Consider the following 22,597-nt stretch of genomic DNA (forward strand, 5'->3'; position numbering starts at 1 on the left):
TTATACCTCAGCAGCCCTGTTTCAGATCAAAACTACTGCTCAGGTCATAACAAATCTACAGGTCTTGACGATACAAATAGTGACCATGGAGAAAATCATGTCTCTTTTATCATCCTCAAATCCCTGCTATCCACAGTACCGATTAATGCCGCTTCAATGCATTACATTGGCAACAAGACACACACCTGATTTTAGGCCCAGTCTGAATTTATTAGATTTAAAGGAGGATTTCATTCAGTGCCTGGGCTGTGTTTTTGGCTGTTCGCCTGTGTTTGAGACTTTTTTGGGACTCTGGGAAAAGTAGTATTCCTATACTCAAGGTTAAATACACTGTTAGTGTCTTTAAACTGACATCATAATGGATGAGGGAATAGGATAGACTATATGAAATTTTTGTTGCATGTAAAGCTGCTGGTGTAGGATATAAATACTCCAGTGCTTATTTAAATTGCAAAATAGATAGACTTTCTTAGTATTTTTGTCTTGTTTTCAGTAAATAAATAAATAAATAAATAAATAAATATAATATAATTCTTAAATTAAAAATCTGCCAATGGAGTAAGAAAATGTATTTCTAGATATTTTTCTTACCCCACTTGCAGATTTTTTTGCTTGTTTTAAGCACTAATTCACTCAAAGTTAATATTTTTTTGTCTTAATCTTAAATCTTAATTTAAGAATTTTTAGATATTTTTACTGAAAACAAGACAAAATTACTACGTAAGTAATTTTTTGCAGTGTATTTGGCCAGGATACAACTATTTGAAAATCTAGAACCTGAGGGTGCAAAAAATTTAAATATTGAGAAAATCGTCTTTAAATTTGTCCAAATGAAGTCTTTAGCAGCACATATTACTAATGATAAATAAATAAATATTAGTGCTGGGAAAAGATTTATCGCAATTAATTGCATACAAAATGATTTTTAGCATAATATACTTGTGTAATTATTTACATGTGTATATATATGATTTACATGTGTATATATATATGTGAGTGTGTTTAAATATACATAGTAATTACACACAGCACACACACATATATTATGCAAAAATAAACTTTTATTTTGTATGTGATTAATCGCGATTAATCTTTTCCCAGCACTAATAAATATTATCATTAATTGTATGAAATATGTTCATGGATCATGATCTTTATTTAATATCCCAATGATTTTTGGAATAAAAGAAAAATCTATAATTTTGACCCATACAATGCATCGTTGGCTATTGCTGCAAATATACCCGTGCAACTTTTGGTTTTGTGGTGCAGGGTCACATATTGGCTTCACAAGATTTTAATAGTTTTACCGTGACCCCTAAAATGTTTTCCTTAAATATATGCTGTAAATCAATTTTCACTTGCTGTAGTTTGACTTGGCCTTTAATGGTATGGCACACAGTAGATCTCTTAGGTATTATAGTACAGTAACTTAATGTGTATAGTTTTCCATATGATTTATTACAGTCTTAAAACATGAATGTAAACCGTGCAGGTGACATGCATCAGTAACTGAACAACTGTGCCAGTAACTGTACATACTGTATTTAAAACATGATGGAGAACAACACATACTGCAGCCAGTTGCCCTGAGGTAATTTATGTCTGAGAGCCCTGTTGTAAGATATGATTTTGGAATTACTGTAGGTAAGGGATTTCCTTTTTCTCGTCTAACATCAATAACACCTCATGGTTTGTCCCAGTAATTACAAGTTCTTGGGTCAGGGCTTATCCTAGTGCCAGACTAAAATGCATGTTTGAGCTGCCATAACTTCAAAACACTTTGTACTGACACTTTGTGCTTTTTGTAAGATATGTTTGTAAAAACGACTTAAATGTCTTAAAGATCACCAATTATCAGATTCACAGTTTTGCATTTCCTTTGGTGTGTAAGTGTGTATAGCGATATGCAAAAGGTACAAACCCCAAGTGAATGATGACGCGAGTTATCGTCTCCAACATAAATCTCTTTTCTTTGACAACAACAAACACACGGATTGGAAGCAACAGTTTACTTCCTGGGATTGGTGACGTAGACAAGACCAACATTATCATAATTCCTCCCGTTTCGGACTCACGGCCTGCAAGTACACTCCTTTTAGCATTGCATTGTGAGCAAATCTTTAAACGTGGTAAGGAGTGTCACATTTCCGGCTAACATCAGAGGTATTCAGGCCAATCACAATGTACATATTAGCTGGCCAATCAAAGAGTATACAGTATGTGGAAAATATACGGTATGTGGAAAATACTGTTTTTTAACCATAAACCAAACAAACACATTGTATTATACCAGATACACAAAATAATGTTGTTTTAGCAATGAAATAGGTGCTCTTTAATATAACCAAGGCCCAGTCGTGGAGTAATATAGACCCTGTCTGGCAAACCGCCTAATAGATTATTATTAAAATAGTCCAAATGATTACAATATCCTGTTAAGCACAGGCTATTTTGGGGATTTCCGCCTGGATTTGGCCTACCCAATTTCAAAAGCTTCCCATACCCACATGCAGGTCTACAAAAGTTTGGTGTCATTTTACAGGAAACTCTTTGAAATTACATAAAACACTGTTGAAAGTGCTAAACATGGTTGTATTTGTTGTCAGTCCTCTAATAAACACAAAAATAAATAGGCGTTTTTTTTTAAGTCTGTATTTAAAAGTGTATAACTCTGGCCCTGAGTGCTCCAGCGATCTGCACACAGTTTTGTTTGATTCTAGCTAATGTCCGCTTACAGAGGAAAAATATATATTTTTTCTTTATCATAATCTATGCAAAAGTTATTTTATTCCAACTTAAGGGAGAGGAATAATACCCTTTTTGTATACAATTTCCGCCTAAAAACATTTGAAGTGTCCCCATATCCACATACAGGGGAATAAATGCAATTTCTTTATATCATTTTACAGAAAACCCTTTGAAGTTAAATGTTGTAAACACTGTCTTTGAAAGTGGATAACTCTGGTTATAATCATATAAAACATTTTTTTGTGGGGGTGTGATAGTGTAAATTAAGTGTAAATAACTTTTTTTTACAGTAATATATATCTCAAAGTGATGCATATCTGCAGAAAGTAGAGATTATAAGCTTTCAAACAGTATCTCATATGTGGTACTGGGTGAATGACAGACCATTAAAGGTCACGTTCTTCCTGATCCCCCCATTTTTTAAACCCTAGTTAGTGCGTAATGTTGCTATAATAGCATAAATAATACCTGTAAAATGATAAAGCTCAAAGTTAACTGACAGGCGATATATTTTCTTTAATAGAATTCCTCTTTCAAAGCCTACAGCGAACGGCCGATTTGGACTACAGCCCTCTACTTCCTGCTTTAATGATGTCAGTAAAATGTTTTTTGACTAAACTCCGCCCACATGAATACTTCAGTCACCAGCTTTGGCTCAAACGGCTCTGCTAAGCTAAGCTGCTATCGAATCACAACACACTAAACAAACTACACAATCAGAACTTGTTACATATTTCTGAAGGAGGGACTTTCTAAAACAAGGAAGACAGCCCGTTTTTAGGACAGTGAAAACAGCGCTATACAGATAAGTAAATTGTGTGAAAAATACCGCATTTTTTCACACGTGAAACATGAACACATGTTAAATTGCCCACTATAAACACAATCAAAGCTTCAAAAACACAAAAAGAATGGGAGCTTTAAAGGAATATTAAGTAATAATAAGTAATTTTGTACCCGGGACAGGTCCACAGCGTTAAAGAATTATATGTTAAAAATGTCTCCTGTAGCAAAAAGACAAGTTTGTGATAAAACAGTCTTATCTTTATATTTTGTGCTTATATTGTGATAGATATATCAATGGCAACATACAGATTAGCGCAGTAAGTTTAAATATGGTGGCACATTCATAACGTTGAATCTCATTTGTTCTTGCATGTCTGGTAGCAAATCATGCATATGAAAACTAGTCATAAGACACTATATTAGAACTGATGGAAGTGATCACTTCTGTTGGTTATCATGGTTAGTAGCTGATAGATTAAACATATTGGCAAATTTATAAGCCTACCGATCAAGCTCAACTTTTCTGTACACAAGTGCTAAAAATCTCACTGGCATTGTTTATAAAAACTGTTTTGTGCTAGAGATCTGTTCACACACATCATTTTTTTTGGACACTTTGTGTCAAACTGTCAAAGATGGTCAGGTCCACTACACAAGAGTCCGTCAGCCTTCGGTACGAGGCCGGGTGATCCACGGGTTGTGTGTCAAGGACAGACGGTTCAAAACAGCCCACATGAGCGAGCAATAGCGTTGTTACTCTGGGGTCTGAGCCGTTTGAAGACGTTTCTTTTCTTCCTCTTTTTCCTCATTCCATCTTTTTCTCTCAGCAGCTCCTTCATCCCTGGACGGCGATTTAATTACTTTCCTCTTGGATTTCGTGCATAACCAATGAAGGATTGAAGGGCACATCCTCTGACAAGCACTTTTTTATATTGGTTCTTATAATGCTTGTGTTTGAACTGATATGCACAATAGACCTGGTCTGTGTATGAAAGGAAGACGTGGACGCTGCCATTTGAATGTGAATAAAGTTGAGGAGAGAACAGAAACGATTGGACGGCGAGGAGCCCACTGCAGGCGAACTTATTTGATTTATTTCATTTCATAAAAGTGCTTGGCACAAATGGCACCTGGAAGTGCTTTTGGAAACTATATTTAGACAGCAAGATGAATCACAACACTGAGAGAATCAATAGAGGATATCATAAACAACAGTTCGGTTACCTAAGAGAGAGTCTGTTGGCATTCGCGCTAATTCATTTCATGTAAACAAGAGTATCGCGTTATTAAAAACTTTCTCTCAGATATAACATTTGTGTCTTGTATCGATCCACTGGGGCCTGGATAGTGAATTAAATCAAACGTTTTGTATAACCCTATTGAAAAATCCAGCTTAACGCTGGTCTTAAGGTAGTTTTAAGAAAAAATATTTTTAAGCATTGAAATGAAAGCATGTGAAATCAATCTCCCCAAATTCACCTTTGATGCCATTGGCAGAATCTCTTCTTTTCGAGCTTGCTTGAAAGACACAAGGCTGCGGTTAGCACTCTCAGCACGATCTATATCATATTTTGAGCTCTGCTTCCCCCAGGCCCCTGTAATTGTTTTGACTTCTCCATCTTCTTTCTTTTTGTCGACCCGACTTTCGTGACTCCTCACTTCATAGCTAAAGGTCTAACAAGTCTGCAACCGTTCTGTATTTTTCCTTTGGCCCAAATAAAGCAATACAGACGGCCGAGGGTTTATTTCATTAACGTAGCGGAGAGAAGGAAAGCTTATTGGAATTTTTACATTCTGTCAGCAGTGTGTAGGTAGCAGCGGTACGCAGGCATAGAAAGGCGAATGAATTCATTTCCCTCGACTCTCGCAGCTCAGGAGAAACTTCAAAGGGCAGCGCTAAAAATCTTGGCCAAGTGGATTTGAAAGGATGAGTCTTTAATCTGTTTAAACTTCGCTTCCCCACCTCCAAAGCTAAACCCTTATTTTTCTTTTCATCATCACTTTCAGGTGTAAATAATACCTGGCTCACCATATCTACTAGAGGTAGGAATCAGCAGGCAATGCAATATTATATAAATAGGTTGAATTAAGGTGGAATACAGTGACACAGCAGGGTCTACCAACTGGCACATTGATTTGTGATGTTTAGTGTATTTTTGTATTTCAATACAGTGATCTCTTTTGAAATTGAACATTTTAAAGGAAAACACCACAATTTTTCAATATTGTACTATGTTCTTACCTCAACTTAGATGAATTAATACATACTTATCTTTTTTTCAATGTGTGCACCTTTAATCTTTGTATAGTGCTTCTTGAATGTGTTAGCATTTAGCCTAGCCCCATTCATTCCTATGGCTCCAAACAAAAGTTTTATTTTGTGCCACCACAGGGCTCACAAAGAGGCTGTTTACACTTGGCATTAACATGCATTTTCATCAATCGGATCACAAGTGGACGACGTTAATGCCAGGTGTAAACGGTGTTCAAAACATTTTGAACACGTCCACTTTCGACCACTTTCAACCACATTCAGAGGTGAAACCTTTTCGATCGGATTGCTTTTGTAGTGTAAACGCACATGTGGTTGAATGTGTTCAAACAGTCACACGCGACCGCCTTCTCTCTGCCCATTTATCTAATCTGAGGTATTAAACACAAGTTTTACGTCTTTCCTGACTTCTGGCTTGAAGATATGGTGAACAGTGCTATTTTTAGCCTTTCATTGATAAAACTAAAGCGGCTGATCTCCGTAGTTTCGCTTTGAAAGCGTGTGAAAGTTGCGCGATCTTATTTCATCAATTGCACTGTAAATTCAGAGAAAGCTCTAACATATACATGTACAAAACACTGTGCAGTATGTATACTTGCTAGACATACACGCGAATATTAGTTTGCGTCCATATGAACTCATAATTACTCCCGCTCGCGTTTGAATGACAGCAGAGAGATTCGCCACCGTCTTGCAGACCACCCTCTCACAGTATTCGGGACAGAAGCGGTCGAAAGTGGTCAAAAGAGACAGATTTAAATACCAGGTGTAAACATAATGTGTTTCTCTCATCCACTTGTGATCCGATCGATGAAAACACATCTTAATACCAGGTGTAAACAGCCCCAAAATTTCTAAATCTCTGGTAGCCCTTTGGGCAGGCAGTCTTCAATTTTTGGTAGCCTGAAATGAATGCAAGTAGCCCGAATAAAAAATACATTACTTTATTGTAGAATATTGAGACAAAATATCTAGCAAAACACAAATAACACAATGAAATTACAATCATCAATACAAATATTTGCTTTAACTGAACTGAAATATATATAAACTTCAGATTCTGAATCTGAAATATTAACTGAAGTTAAAAATGCCAATTGACATTAAGGGCCTAGCCCTGGGTTTCTGAATTAGTTTTCACCACGGGCCAAATTTTGCTAATACAAAGCCTAGGGCCAATGACCACAATGTTTGCTCTGCTATTCTTGTTTAAAATGCTGTTATTTTTCTAACAAACACAAACATCTGGATTTTCATAAAAGGCTATTGTTCCTGCTCATATCCACACTTGATATACTCGCCACCATTTAATAGTTTTTTAATGGGTCACAAAACTCACAGTTTGGATCATACAATGTTTTTTAATTACAGATTGGATAATTTTTCCTATCAGAAAAATAGGGGATACTGTCGCTTTAAGAGAGAGTACTGTAACCTTTTTCACAATTCTCTTCACTTGCACATGAAATCTATATCACATTTAAGCTTGCTGCGGGAGATTTTATTTTTTTCGTGAGGATATTAATGACCGACAGCAGCACAACGTTGGAGGAAATTTTGCGCAACAGATCCAGATCGTCACTCAGTGACAAATCAGTAGAGTTTGCGGCTTTGCGCGATCCCAAATGGAAAGTGAAAGTAACCCGAGCGCGCGTTTAAACGCGATTCAAATACCAGATGCCTGAATTACATACACCATAATTACTCATCCAAATCTGTGAGAGAATGCAAAAGCATTTAAATGTAAATTTTCTCCCTTTAAGTCAAGATAGCCCGACGGGCAAGGCAGAGATGCATTTTGGTAGCCCAGCTGCAAGGCATAATAGCCCCCGGATGTCGGGCTAGCGATTTTGCGAGCCCTGCACCATACCTACTCGTGTAACTACTCATGTAACAGTCTTTAAATAGGGAAAACATGGAAGTGTTTGGTGGCTTTTAAATTCATCCCTGTTTGGATCCTAATGAATGAATGGGGCTAGGCTAAATTCTAACACATTCACGACGCGCTGTACAAAGATTAAGTGCACTCATTGAAAAAAGATAGGTATTTATTAATTCATCTAAGTTGAGGTTAGAACAAAGTAAAATATTGAAAAATGGTGGTGTTTTTCTTTAAGTGTCAATAAACTTATTTTAGCACTTATCTGGAGGCAGGACTTATTTTAACTGGACACAACCACCGAACCACAGCACTTGTGAAATATGCATTAGGTGAGACACAAGAGAGATTTGGAGCGAGAGGGTTGAACCTATTGTCTTAATATTTGATGATGTTAATGAGAAGCAGAACAGGCCTAAGCACTCAATGGGCGTGAATGAGGAAGGCCCGGACGATGGGAATAATGTGTAGATAAAACTATGAAATATTCAAAAGCTGAAGTGTGATGAGAAATGTTCACTAAAGCGTGACAGAGCCGTGCCCAACATCGCATCAAAGACCAAGAATACTTTTGTGTGACTTTCAAGTTTTTACTTTTTAGAACTTACATAGTGCATTACATAATGGCAGAATTGTATTACATAAAAAATCTTGTCTCAACTTTGATTTTTGGTATCACTGACAAATTGTTTAAGATTTGATGGATGTTTGATGGATGGAAGAGGTAGTGACAGAAGACTGTGTTGGTAAAATGAATAGGGAGTGTGCCAAGTTGGCATGTAACCTTTCTTTGCAGAAAGTCTTTCATGGATGTCCTTGTAGAGAATGATGACAAATGCTTATCATCTGTGAAAAGAAAAAAGAAAGAGAGATGTGTACATTTTAAAATGACCCCTTATTAATATAATGTACCACTTACCAAATGTTTTCATACTTGTTTTCCTAAAAGCACTCGAAGGACCATGCAAACATTTATTTATTTCATTACTTTGATATTTATCAATGCACTATGGTATTACAATCTGATTCCCTCACGGTGTCATTCTATCACCTTACAGAGAAAGCACTTTATAATAAATGTTACATCCAGTACAGTCACATTCACAAAGTTACAACAATAAAACAGCATGCATCTGCTTCTTTACCATGCAGTGTAGAGATGTGCTGTATTATTTTTTCCAATGCAGGGCTGCTCTCCTATGTATTTTAGACTTCAGTGTTAGTCTTGGTCAAGATTTTTTATGCTTCCTCTCTCTTATTAAACTTGTATAAACCTGATCCGAGCCACCTGCGGTACGACACGAGTTGAGTAAGGGCCCAGTGTTATATTTTTAACGCTACCCTGCTGTGAAATAATGAAAAAATATGTGAGGAAAAGAGTCAAAGCAGTTCAATGCTTTAGTTTTATACTTCATGCTGCCAGTTCCTGTTAATACTCTCATCTCAAAAAGTAATTTATTTTGTTACCAAATGTGCAATGTTATCCATAACTGGTCTAATGCATTTTGGGTAAATAAGAACCAAGAAAAACAAATAGATTCCTATACTATATCAGAATCCTACACTACGTAATGCGGAAAAAAAGCAGATTATTTTGGCTGAACAGTATACACCATATGTTTTTTGATGACCCTTCATTAGGACTAAACTGCAGTTCCTATGGACCATTTTGGATTAGAAACCCATCAAATTAACCACCCTTGAAATCCTGGCAGGTCTAAAGCATTTGGCGATACTGCCATACAAGTGAGTTTGGGATGTTGGCATGATTGTGATGTAAACGGTTGTTTTGCAAGTACATGTGTTCTGTTGTCTTCTGATTCATGATTTTACATTTCCTTTGTTGTGTAAGTGTGTATTAATACATTTTAACGATATGCAAAAGGTACAAACCCCAAAGTAAATGATGACGCGAGTTATCATTTCCAATGTAAATCTCTTTTCTTGGACTACAACAAATACATGCATTGTAGGCAACAGTTTACTTCCTGAGATTGGTGATGTAGAAAAGACCATCATTATCATAATTCCTCCCGCTTCGGACTCACAGTCTGTAAGTTAACTCCTGTTAGCATTGCATTGTAAGCAAATCTTTCAAACATGGTAAAGGCTAATCACATTTCCGGCTGACATAAGAAGTATTCAGTTCTATCACAACGTACAGATTAGCTGGCCAATCAGGGACACAGAGCTTTTTAAATTGATGAGTTTTATACAAAATCAAAGCGTTTGAGGATTGCAGAGCTACAAAATGTACGGTATGTGGAAAATAATGTGTTTTTTAACCATAAACCACACAAATACATTGTATTATACCAAATACACAAAATAACGTTGTTTTTTAACAGTGGAATAGGTGCACTTTAAAGCCTGATTTAAACGTCTGCATCAGACCTACACAGTAGGCTGTGCGTAGCACTGCATAGCTCGACGCGCTGTAACAATGCAGCAATTTACGCCGACCACAAGCACTTTAATTTGTCTGCTTAAAGGGACACTCTGCTTTTTAGCTCCCCTAAAGTGAAACATTTGATTTTTACAGTTTTGGAATCCATTCAGCCGATCTCCGGGTCTGGCCATATCACTTTTAGCATAGCTTAGCATAATCCATTGAATCCTATTAGACCATTAGCATCGCGCTCAAAAATGACCAAAGAGGTTCAGTATTTTTCTATTTAAAACTTGACTCTTCTGTAGTTACATTGTTTACTAAGACCCACGGAAAATTAAAAGTTGCGATTTTCTAGGCCGATATGGCTACTGTAGGAACTAAAGTATACTCTCATTCACACGTAATAATCAAGGACATTGCTGTCGTACACAGCGCCTGAAAATAGTCCCCTTGGTAACTTTCAATAGTCTTAGTACACGGTATAACTACAGAAGAGTCATTTTTAAATAGGAAAAATATCGGAACTCTTTGGTCAATTGTTAGCATGATGCTAATGGTCTAATTGGATTCAATGGATTGTGCTAAGCTATGCTAAAAGTTGTAGTCCCAGACCCAAAGATCGTCTGAATGGATTCCAAAACTGTAAAAATCAGATGTGTAACTCTAGGGGAGCTTGAAAATTAGCATATTTTCAAAAAAGTAGAGTGTCCCTTTAAACCCCTCCCTTAGGTCCAAAAAATCTGTGTCACATTTCCTCATAAGCTTTACCGCTTGCACCGGTAAAAGCAAAAACGAACCATGTTGAGGACTGACTTTAAACTGTGGAGGCACAGAAGTCGCTCTCTATTTACCTCCATCACTGCTGATGCGTTTTTAACAACGCACACAACAAGCTGCTTCTCCTTTAGCTGTTGCCTTCATACTGCTTAATTATTTTTTAGTGGCATCTAGTGATGAGATTGTGAATTGCAACCAACGGCCTCCCTTTCGAAACGCATAGAGAAGCTACAGTTGCCACCACAGGACGAACACGTCATTGTCTGAGACAACGTTATTACAAAACGCGCATTATAGAGCAGTTTGGCAATTTAGGGCTACCGTAGAAACATGACGGCGACTTCCATGTAAGAAGACCTGCGGTGTATGTAGATAAAAATGGCTCACATTCTAAGGTAATAAAAACAATACAGTTCATTATGTAATGTCTGATAATATAGTTATGCAATTTATGTTGTATTTCTGTCAAGAGATCCTCATAAAAGTTACACATTGCACCTTTAAACAATGCCCAATTCTGGGAATAAAGTATAAATAGCAGTACTTAAATCATCCATACAGTTCTATTGACTTATTGTAATTAAATTGCTTAAAGCCGTAAGCCTGTATACATCATTCAGATGTAATGTGGTTTTTTGTTTGCTTACTTTATGTGATTTTTCTGCTCTGTAGCGTTCGGTGGTGCTGTTTTTATTGATGATAAGTTCACCCAGTTGTTCACACTTTTCTTGTAGCCCAAAGAAGTTTAATAAATTATCTACTTTCATTAATCCCTTTGCCTTGAGCTTCCTGCGGATGCACTTACAAAGGTAAAAAAGAAAAATAAACTGATAATGTGTTGAAACACTCACGGGCCAATTGGACATTTCACCGCGGCGGCTAATCGAATTGAGGTGAGTAACTTTGAGCTTTCACTGGTTTTCTGAGTTAGCTCTACCTGGTGGGGCTGGCCGGTCTGTTTCTCGCGGTTCAGTCGTAAAATGTTTGTCATGTTCCCATTGAAATGCAGTTTGGAGGTGAGAATTTGATGAGGAATAAAACTTTATTAATCCTCAGCAGGTCTGCTCTGAGAAAATTGGTGGTTCGACTTGCCAGGAAATCGTTTCAAGGCCTGAGTCGTAATTGTGGGCATGGCTGCAGGAATGTCTCGCTCCCGTCTGGTTTTATCTTGTTCGCTGTCATAGCCATTAAGGTTGAAATGACTTGTTTGATAGCTATTGAACGGCGCCCTTCTCGGCGCTCTGGCAGATCTTTTGAAGCTCACAACGGGGTTCTGCTCATGCTAATGCCGTGCGATGACTCTGGACGTATCAGGCGATCACAACGTCCACGTCGGGTCTATGAAGATCACAAGGCATGTTGGCCGTCACGATTAATGGGACAGATCCACACGTCAGGGTCTTGCTGTAATCACCCGACACTTCTTCTCCACTGCAAAAGTCCCAAGATCAAAGGGAACGGACATGAAAGGCATTGGGAAGCCTGCTCCTTTGGTTTTACTTCTTGTTCGCTCTGATAATGAGTAGTTGACCCAGGAGTGTGCAGTAGAGGAAGTGTTGGAGGTGTCCTAGGGTTCACAGGGTAGACCACCAAAGTCTGGGTCAAGTCAACACCACAAGTAATAATTGGATTTGGCCAATTAGATTGAAACGAGATCAAATTGAGGTTGGCCGATGTCTCCTGTGTCTTTATTATATAATATTATATACATTTACTCTTTCCTGTTACTGTATATCAACATTGGTCTCAATTGTCTAAATTAGTATTAAAAGGACACTCCAATTTTTTGAAAAATAGGCTCCCTTTCCAGCTCCCCTAGAGTTAAACATTTAGATTTTTAGGGCCCGAGCACACCGGGGTGTGAGGACCCTATTGTTCTTCAAGGAGTTATTATTATTATTTTTCTCCGACTTCAGCGGGACTTTAGAGGGCCTAAACATACTCGAAAACTCATGAAATTTTGCACAGATGTTAAGAGTGATGAAAATTTACATGTGGTGTAGGCTTTGGAATTAGGCGTGGGAAAATGGCTCTATAGCTCCACCTACAAATTTTCAACGAAGCAGCCCTCGGACTGTGTTTGACGTACAATTACGAAATTTGGTACGCTTCTGTAGCATGTCAAGACCTACAAAAATGTCTCTTGGAGCGAAGCCGTAAACCAAACAGGAAGTCAGCTATTCTGAGTTATTTTTGTGATTTGGGCGCAGTTTTTGTCATTTCCAGGCGTCATACTTTAGCTAAGTCCTCGTACAGTTTTCGTCGGATCATCTTCATATTTGGTGAGTGTCATCTTAAGGCCTTTGTGATGCTAAATTGCGAAGGATTTGACTCTACGTAAAAATTTGTGTCGTTCTGGCCCGATAAAGTTTGATGTTTTCCAATGAAACAGGAAGTTGCTGGAACTCATGCATACAATGTAGTGATGCGCGGGTCGGCGTTTTTTCCAACCCGCGGGTCCCGCTTTTATGAAATATTTGGCCCGCCCCAACCCGCACCGCAACACTGTATCTATTTTTACAACCCGCACCGCCCCGCGCCCGCGACCATTAAAATAGACATATTAGGCATTTGTAATGTAAATAAAAAGAGGCTTTATTTCAGCCTAAGAGTGCTTGGAAACACTCATTAGATTACATCGCCATGTAAACTGGCAACAACATACACCAATGAGCCATAGAAACCAGCATGGTCATATTAATATAGAGATAGGATAATGATAAACCAGGAGTGTCCAATACATCGATCGCAAAGGCAATGCCGGTAGATAGCACATCAGTTAACTGTGTATTCTCATGCTGCTCCATGCCTCCACAGGAAAATTGGCATTATGAGTAACTGTGAAACACTTAAGTCTTTTTGAGTTGCTGTGCCTTTCTTCTCATATGTGTTTTTATAAATCTTATGGCTGCCCGCTGCAGCTCAGTCATGTAAACTTCAGAAATTTACAAGCTTGCAATCGCATCGCATTCTTGCTTTCATGCACGAGATGAAGCACGCGAGAGCGAGCGAACGAGGGAGAGAGAGAGAGAGAGTTTGTTTCACACAATCTCCGCTATTTTAAACAGTACTCGACATGTGCTCCAGGATTTTTTTAACTCCTCAAGAAAATAGAGTAATGGTGACATCCCTAAATCCAATGTAGAGATATATGCAGTATAGTCCACGCATTTAAAGTGTTTTTAACATGTAGAACTTGTCGGCTTTATCATTTTAAAAGTAGATCACCACACAAAAAAGCAGCATTTGTATTATCTATTCACAAATTCCTTACCTTAATTTCTCGTGCAGATCGTCTTTCATCTTTTAATTCTCCGTTTGAAGTTGTTGTGGCTGGCAGCCAGCGGGAGCTACTTGGCGCTTCCGTGACGTCAAAGGTTTGGGGATATCAAGTTACGTTGCGCATTGCGGAAGTTACGTTGCCACATAGGCCTACGTAATTTAACCTTATCAAAGAACATAATTAAATGTAAAAATATATATTCCCAAATATTTAATATATATGCTACAGGGAATTATCAGTTTTTTAATTTTGTTTTTAATGACCCGCCCCAACCCGCCCCGCATTAAAGTTACAATTTCTTTAACCGCCCCAACCCGACCCGCGGGTTACCCGCGGGGCCCGCGGGTTACGAGACGACCCGCGCATCACTAATACAATGCCTCCTACAGCCATGTTACGGCAGCAAAGTCCTTGATTATTACGCCAGAATGAGAGGTTAGTTCCTGCCATATCTGCCTAGAACAAACGCAACTTTTAATTTTCTGTCGATCTGAATACACGATGTAACTACAGAAGAGTAGTTTTAAATAGAAAAAATATAGAAACCTTTTGGTTATTTTTGAGCGCGATGCTAATGGTCTAATCCGATTTAATGGATTGTGCTAAGCTATGCTAGTAAAGAAAACATCTGTTGGCACTTTGAGCGTCTTTTAATGATTTTTATCTTAGTTGAAGATTTACCGTCAGAAGTTAAAGGTGACATAGAATGATTGACCGATAAACGAGAGAATTGAGAATTGCGCGCTGGACGCATCTGAGGAGAAGAGCTCACAGCAGCAGCAGCGTGCACAGCAGATATGACAGCGGAGTGACGCGACTTCATTAAAAGGACTTTGAGTATACTTACTTTGCATCTGAGGCATTTATAACACATCTTATTTGTGCATTAATGTATGTTATGTTAAATAAGTTGATATATTAAAAGCAATCTATGCAGTTTGTCCAAGAATAGAGACAAACTCACAAAATCACGTGCTGTTCACTTACCGGGGTTGAAGGCTGAAGCTTTTAACAAGATTTACCCTAAGTTATATTAAAATTTACCAGATAAACATTATTTTGCTAAAATATCTATATAAATGTCTGTGGATATTAATTAATTATTTATTACCTCCGCAAGCGGTCACAGTTTGATACAGTTAATGCGTGAGTAAATGCATAGATAACAGCGCTGTCAACAGCCATTTCATAAGCTATAACAACAAAATATTAATTATTCTGACATCAAATAACATTACCAGTTAAGAAATTCAGTGATATATAAGCCGTTTTGTTTGTTACTTTCCTGAATAAAGTATTCCAGTCAGTGATATTATTTGTAAAACCTCTTTGCTAACTACTTTTTTTACTGCTGAAGGCTACATGTTGCTGGTCAAAACAACCATATTATTCCAAAAAAGGCACTTAATCCACCTGTTTTACTCTATAAACTATGTATAACAAGCAGCTAACTCCGCTATACTTTTCTCTCTCTCCCGCTGCCAACAGCAGCGGGACCTTTGGATCAGTCCATTTCTGAGGAAATGATAGGGGTGTTTGGAATGGTCCATGTATTAGGAATATAGTTTCTACATTATTCATTAAATTAATATTATTCTTCACTCTTTCAGACCCCTCTATTTATGACTTTGTATGCAAAGAGAGAGTGATTGTGATGATGATTATTATTATAAGGGTTTGTTCAGTTCAGTAGTGTTGTAGTAATTATTATGTCAAAAACAGTATAACAGTAAATAAAAATCGGTTCAGCATATCGGTTATCGGGCACATAATCATCCAAATATTTGTTATTGGCATCGGTTTAAAAAAATGAGTATCGGTCGATCTCTATAAAAAACCTCTCTCAGATAGCTCTATTAGTGTGGTGGATTTTAAACAAGTGGTTTTGCACCTATTTGGCTCCCCCTACTGGCTTAACTTGCACTCTCATTACTGATTGGCTGACTTTGCTGCCACTCAAAAAATGTAGCCAATTATTTTAAAGTGGAGGGGCAGGGAGATGCCTGTGATGTCATAAGCATCAGTTTTTCAGATTGGGCCGTTTTCTGGCTGACATTTCTAAAAGAGGAATTTCTATGAGACTGAGATGTTTAGCATGTTTAGCACTTTTTTATGTTCGTGAATGCGGGTAGACTACCATTATTCAACAAAGACAAGGTAAAAATGGTTTTTCATTCTCTGTCCCCTTTAATACAGTATATGATGTCTAAAGTTTCTTCAATTCCATGTGACACAATACATATGGACTGTTACTCGACTTAAGCCAGCAAAACAAATACATGAGAATAAAATCCCCATGTATCTTTCTATAGTTTCACTAAAGTCCCATCAGCTACAGATCTGTAGATCAGCAAAAAGTTAATTTTGGACCATGTTAAATGCACCAGGAAACTCGCTTTCATTTGTCTGTCAACTGCAAGTGTGTACTACACCTCTGTGACCACTCAAACTTTTCCAGTCAAACAATGAAACTCATCCATCATCCCACTTTAAAGTTAGGCGTGCGACTGCTGGAATATTTGTCACCAGTGTATTTGTTTCCATCATTAGCATTTGTGAGCAGACCAGATGAATAGTCAGTTTCTGGCAGGACATCTATATCTTCTTATGGCCATACACAGAAATTAAAACTACAATGTATATTGCACATTTGGATCTGGAATAGGATTATAGTATAAATACAGTTGTTGATTTGTACACAGGCTTTGGGATGCTTCTAAAAATACTCACTCTTGTGTATGTCACTAAAACCTTTTTACTCAATTCAGTCTTTCTTCATTTATTCGTTGATACTTTTTTCTGTTAAAAACAAAGAAGACTTTCTTCAGTACTAGCTAGGAAGAAAAAGGAAGATCACTTTACACTGTTGAGCAAGTTCTGAACATTGCAAACATTGCATCAAATAAACCAAAACCAGACTTCTGCAAAAAGAAGTATTTGGAAGCATTTGTAGTACAGTAACTTTAAAATGTTTAGTAACACTAACTCATTCTGCATTTATATGTTTGTCCACATGAGAGTAAAACTGTGGAATAACACAAACATAGCTACTGTATGGGATTATGGGATTACAATATTACTAAAAGCATCCAACACTGTAAAAATGTCTGGGTTATTTTTGACCCATAATGGGTAAATATTGAACAGAACACGTGCTGGGTTAAAAATTGACCCAATGTTGGGTTATTTTAACCAACTGCTGGGTTATTATACCCCATGGTTGCATAACAACAACCCAACATTGGGTAATTTTTAACCCAGCACGTGTTCTGTCAAATATTTACCCATTATGGGTCAAAAATAACCCAGACATTTTTAGAGTGAAAATAAATCAAAATCTATTTTAACCTACTCAGTGCAGTCACCATTTGCCTATAATTATCCAACGCTATCCCATGGCAATTCGTACGCATTTTACGAGGTGGCTTATTTGTATTAATTTGTGACCTTGGGGTTAGGGGTGGGGTTTTGTTATTGTTTTACCGTATTTTTCGGTCTATAAGCCACATTTTTTTCCATAACTTGGCTGGTGCTGCGTCTTATAGTCAGGTGCGCCTTGTAAGTCAGTATGAATTAATTTAGACTTTTTTGAGGCTAGAGACATCATTACCGTCTACTGCCGCGAGAGTTCACCATATGCTGCTTCTATATAATTCAATGGATTCAGTGATGTGGAATGATGAGTATGCGAACTTCACGCTAGTTGGCTTAATTTAGACTATTCAACCTTCCAGGGCCGGGTTTCCCAAAAGCATCGTAAGACTAAGTAGATCGTAAAAACGATCGTACGAATCATCTTAGAATTACGGGCTGTTTCCCAAAAGCTTCGTAACTTAAGTTGCACTTGAAAATCATCATAGTTCATTCATAGTTCGTTCATTCATAAGTGCATCGTAAGACAACAGAGTTACAAGGTCACCTACAGGACAACCAGCAAATTGCACTCCTGCAATAACGATAATGTAATGTTTTAAATGTTTATTTATTTATTGGGTTCTTCTTTGTTTATTTTATATTAAATATATAATATATTTAAAATTCAAATGATAAATCAAATTTAAATGACTAAACATAAATTAATAAAGAAGGAAAACGTATTTTGTACAAGTTGGTAAAAGTTTTTTGTATTTTGGTAAAAGTTGGTATAGCAAATTGATAAATGGTTCCTACCGATTGCTGCTATAATTCATCTAAACATTGTTTTGAAGGGAAATGGCATCTAATTAAAGAAACCAAATAAATATTCACGGTACAATGCAATAATCCATAATAATAAATAAACATAGATAATAAACAACAAATAATAATAATAATCTAAACTATAATAGAAACGCAGAAGGCATTTCGCAGTGCGACGAGTCCTAACTAAATACGGAAAATAATATTTAATAAATTTTTAAAACATTTAAAAAGTCATTAAACAATAATAAAAATATGTTATTACAATATTAGTGCACATTGGCTGAAGATCATTAGCCTAAACAAGCTTCTGCTACAAATTCGAGTCATTCTATTAGTGACATTTCAGCACTTGACAAATGGATAGCGACTCGTAAGTAGCACTTAAAACCTAGTTGCGAATGATCGTTTTACGTGCATCTTTGGGAAACGCACGTATATGAACAACGAATGTTCGTTAAGTAGCTCATAGAAAGCGCTCTTAAGTGCTAAGTTCAATCGTTATCGGGAAACCCAGCCCTGGTAAGTTCTGTATGGTATGGGTTATCGTTTAAATAACTGATAAGATTACTTTAACGTACAGACATCTATTCAGCCTGCTGTTCTGTCTGCTATTGTTTAGTAAAATAACTTGTCTTTCCAAATTAAATGTCTGTTCTTCGGCTTGGTTTTTGTAAAAACTATTTTCTAAATAAACGCGACGTATAGTCTACTGTGACTTATATATGTTATTTCGTCTTAATGACGCATTTTTGAATGATGCGGCATATTTTTTATGATAATCGTGTGTTCTTTGTACAAATCACTTCATACCAATTTCAAACGAATTAGCCAAATTGTAAAATACGTACAAATTCTCGGGATATCAGGCTCATTAATCCTGATTAGGGCTGGGACAACGCGTCGACGTAATCGACGACGTCGACGCAAAAAATACGTCGACGCGAAATATGCGCGTCGATGTGTCAGACCCAAAAACACGGCGCCATAGAATAGTAGCAACGCGAGTGGCTTCAGTCCACGGCGGTTTCACACAGCAAGTGTGAGCAGTACGTGCGGTGCGTGTTTTTTGAGCGCCCACGTTAACAAGCATGCACCCCGCCGCATGAGCAACAGTGCTGCAATCGTTTCTGCGTCGGTTCTGCTGCGCTGCTCATGCTCAATTAAAGTGAAAGTGTTTTGTTTATGGTTTAAATGCTCGTGGATTGACGCGAAAATGTGTCATTTTACCATAAAATCATGAATGTGAAGTGTATTTTAAACCGTCATGACTTTGAGCAATGTAACAGAAAGCAATGAAATATGTCACTGTTGCCAGAAGACTGCGCTTTCATTCACTCTCTGTCCAGCAGTAAATGAGTCCTAATCTATCTTAACAAACTTAAGAGAAAGAGATTTAATAATATATGTGCTTCTTAAGTCTATAATTGTGTTTATATCTGTCATTAAATGGACTAGAACAGCACGAAAACAATGTGGATTAAACAAATCAAGTTATAAATGTTACACTGACCATGAAAAGGCACATTGAAGAGGTTTTGCACATAAATGCATGTAAAATAAAGTAATTTGAACTTGAGATTTTTATACTGTTACTAAACTGCACAGTATGAGCTGCAAACGCTTTATTGAATGCTACGTCTGACTAAGAATGCATTATTTTGCACTTGTATAGTCTTTTTTATTTTGAAATTTTAAGAGCAATGAACATATATTGAAATGTTTACATCAGATATGTAAAACAACATTTTTGCTATTAGTATAAATTGCTATTAGTTAATTAATGGGGAGATAATCGAGAATCGAATCGAAGTCGAATCGGACTGATGAAATTAATCGTTAGATTAATCGATGCATCGAAAAAAGAATCGCTAGATTAATCGTTTAAAAAATAATCGTTTATCCCAGCCCTAATCCTGATATGTTTTTTTTAATAAAGTTCCATCTGACTTGTGCTTTTATTGGCTATTTTCTTCATTCATTTTAAATTTTCTAATGAAAGAAATTATTTTTTGACACAATTATTTTTTGTTGTCTATGCATACACCTTCAGAGTTTTAAGATGATGAGAAACATTTCAGTCAAGTATTTCTAAAGTTTTTAGTTCACTATTTTGAACTATTCAACTAAGGCTTAGTCCTTGCTTTAGCTTAGCCTTTTCTGTGAAACCATGCCCCAGATCTGTATTTAACTGATAAGAATTCATCTGATTTTAGCTTTACTGATGGTTTAAATCCATTAATTCTGAATAATCAGTTTTAGAGTATCAAGTTATTCTCATTGTAAAACAACTTATGTCTGATCCCTTACAAAAAGATTTCACATCTTCCAGTGCTAACCCAAAGCTACACAGTTAAGAAATAGTACTGGTGGTGATTTTATTCCCTCATAACGCATGTATTTGTTATTGTTTTCCTCTCTATTGAGAAGAGATTTGACCTGTGAGGATTCTTGAGAGAGCGGAGACTCTAAAACTGCCGTTTACAGGCCATTCATTGAGCTTCAGTTCATTTAGGGCAAAAGATGATCCTCTTAAGACCATGTAAATACTGTGTGATTTATAAACAAATACCCTGTTTGATTGCAAGTGCAGGCTTGAGTGAGTTTGAGGCTCAAGTGTGGATGTTTGTGTGGCGGCTGTCCAGTACTGAGGAGGATTGAAAGAGTGTATGTGGATTAGTGAACAGATATGCATCTATCATGAGGAATACTGCATTCTTATCCTATGTTGGGTTGCTTCAACTAATGGTTGGGTCAAATAGGGACAACTTTTAGGTTAATTTGCTTGGGTTTTTTCCTATTTTACCCAATCAAGGGTTAAAATAACTCAACATATTTAAATTGTGAATATTTGTATGGGACACTGACACTGACTTTCATGGTCACAAAAAGGTCTCTAGCTGTCACTGGGGGAGTACCATTTAACCTTTGTACCTAAAGAATTCATATTAGTAGTTTAGAGGTACATATTGGTACCTAAGAGTGCATATTGGTGCCACATTTTTGCATATCTGTCCCTAAATGGTATTAGGTACCGCCTCAGTAACAGCTTTTTTTGACCATTTTTCTGACAGTGTATATAAATTTGAACGGTTGCCGTGTTGTGTTAAAAAGTTTATTTATCTCGATCAACATCTATTTCTGTTTTAAAGTTTGCCTTGTTCAGTCTTTCCATCTGAAATTAGAAAGAGCCAGTAGAAAATCTCCAACAGTGGTCACGGTTATAAAACCGTCCGTCGACACAGTGGTGGATTTATTTGATACGCTTTAATTGGGCCAAAGAAATAAATGAAACATCACTTTAAACTAGACTGATTGTAAACAATATTCAAATGCGAGAAAGTGGAAAAATTTAAACTCAAGCACTCTCTGAAATTGTCTGGTCACACATCTGCCTTCAAGTGAAGACATTTGAGGATAAATATCCAGAAGCGAGCCAAAGGAGGCTGATATTTACTTATAAACAGACACACACTGATTTCCACAATAGCGGCTCTGTGTTTGCTGGGGTCTGACGGGCGGCATGTGACTGACTGGTTTTATCTATTGCCTTGCATGAACACTGTTAATTTCAGCAGAAACCAGGACAAAAGCTGATGAATTAACCTCCCCGCTAGTTCCTGTGCAATTTTCTACTTTTGTTCAGATCGAGGCAGCTTTACAAAGTGCACGAGCGTACGGCAATGAGCAATTTGTGTTCACCCTTTAATTTAGACTCTCCTTTCAAATGTGTCATAGCACAATGCGTCATTTATTTTTTATTTATTTAATAATTTACTGTTTTATGCACCGTTTTCATTTGTTATCTACTGTCATACACTAAAAAAGTACCACAGTATTACCATGTTTTGGGAGATGTAGGGACGGTTTCCCAAACAGGGCTTAAGTCTAGTACAATAATATAATGCTTGTTTGAACTGTCTTATCTGAAAGCCGCTTTCACAGACATATTTTAACATACACTCACCTAAAGGATTATTAGGAACACCTGCTCAATTTCTCATTAATGCAAATATCTAATCAACTAATCACATGGCAGTTGCTTCAATGCATTGGTCTGAGTATTTCACAATCTGCTCAGTTACTGGGATTTTCACGCACAACCATTTCTAGGGTTTACAAAGAATGGTGTAAAACGGGAAAAACATCCAGTATGCGGCAGTCCTGTGGGTGAAAATGCCTTGTTGATACTAAAGGTCAGAGGAGAATGAGCCAACTGATTCAAGCTGATAGAAGAGCAATTTTGACTGAAATAACCACTCGTTACAACTGAGGTAT

General features: G+C 37.1%; 1 protein-coding gene across 4 annotated transcripts in view; it reads left to right on the forward strand.

Moving 5' to 3' along the window:
- Positions 1–22,597, forward strand: part of pard3aa (par-3 family cell polarity regulator alpha, a) — a 557,061-nt gene that overhangs the window by 190,229 nt on the left and 344,235 nt on the right. The gene's annotated exons all lie outside the window — the stretch shown is intronic.

Source organism: Misgurnus anguillicaudatus, chromosome 25, assembly GCF_027580225.2.
Source record: "Misgurnus anguillicaudatus chromosome 25, ASM2758022v2, whole genome shotgun sequence".
In the NCBI taxonomy this organism is placed as follows: Eukaryota; Metazoa; Chordata; class Actinopteri; order Cypriniformes; family Cobitidae; genus Misgurnus; species Misgurnus anguillicaudatus.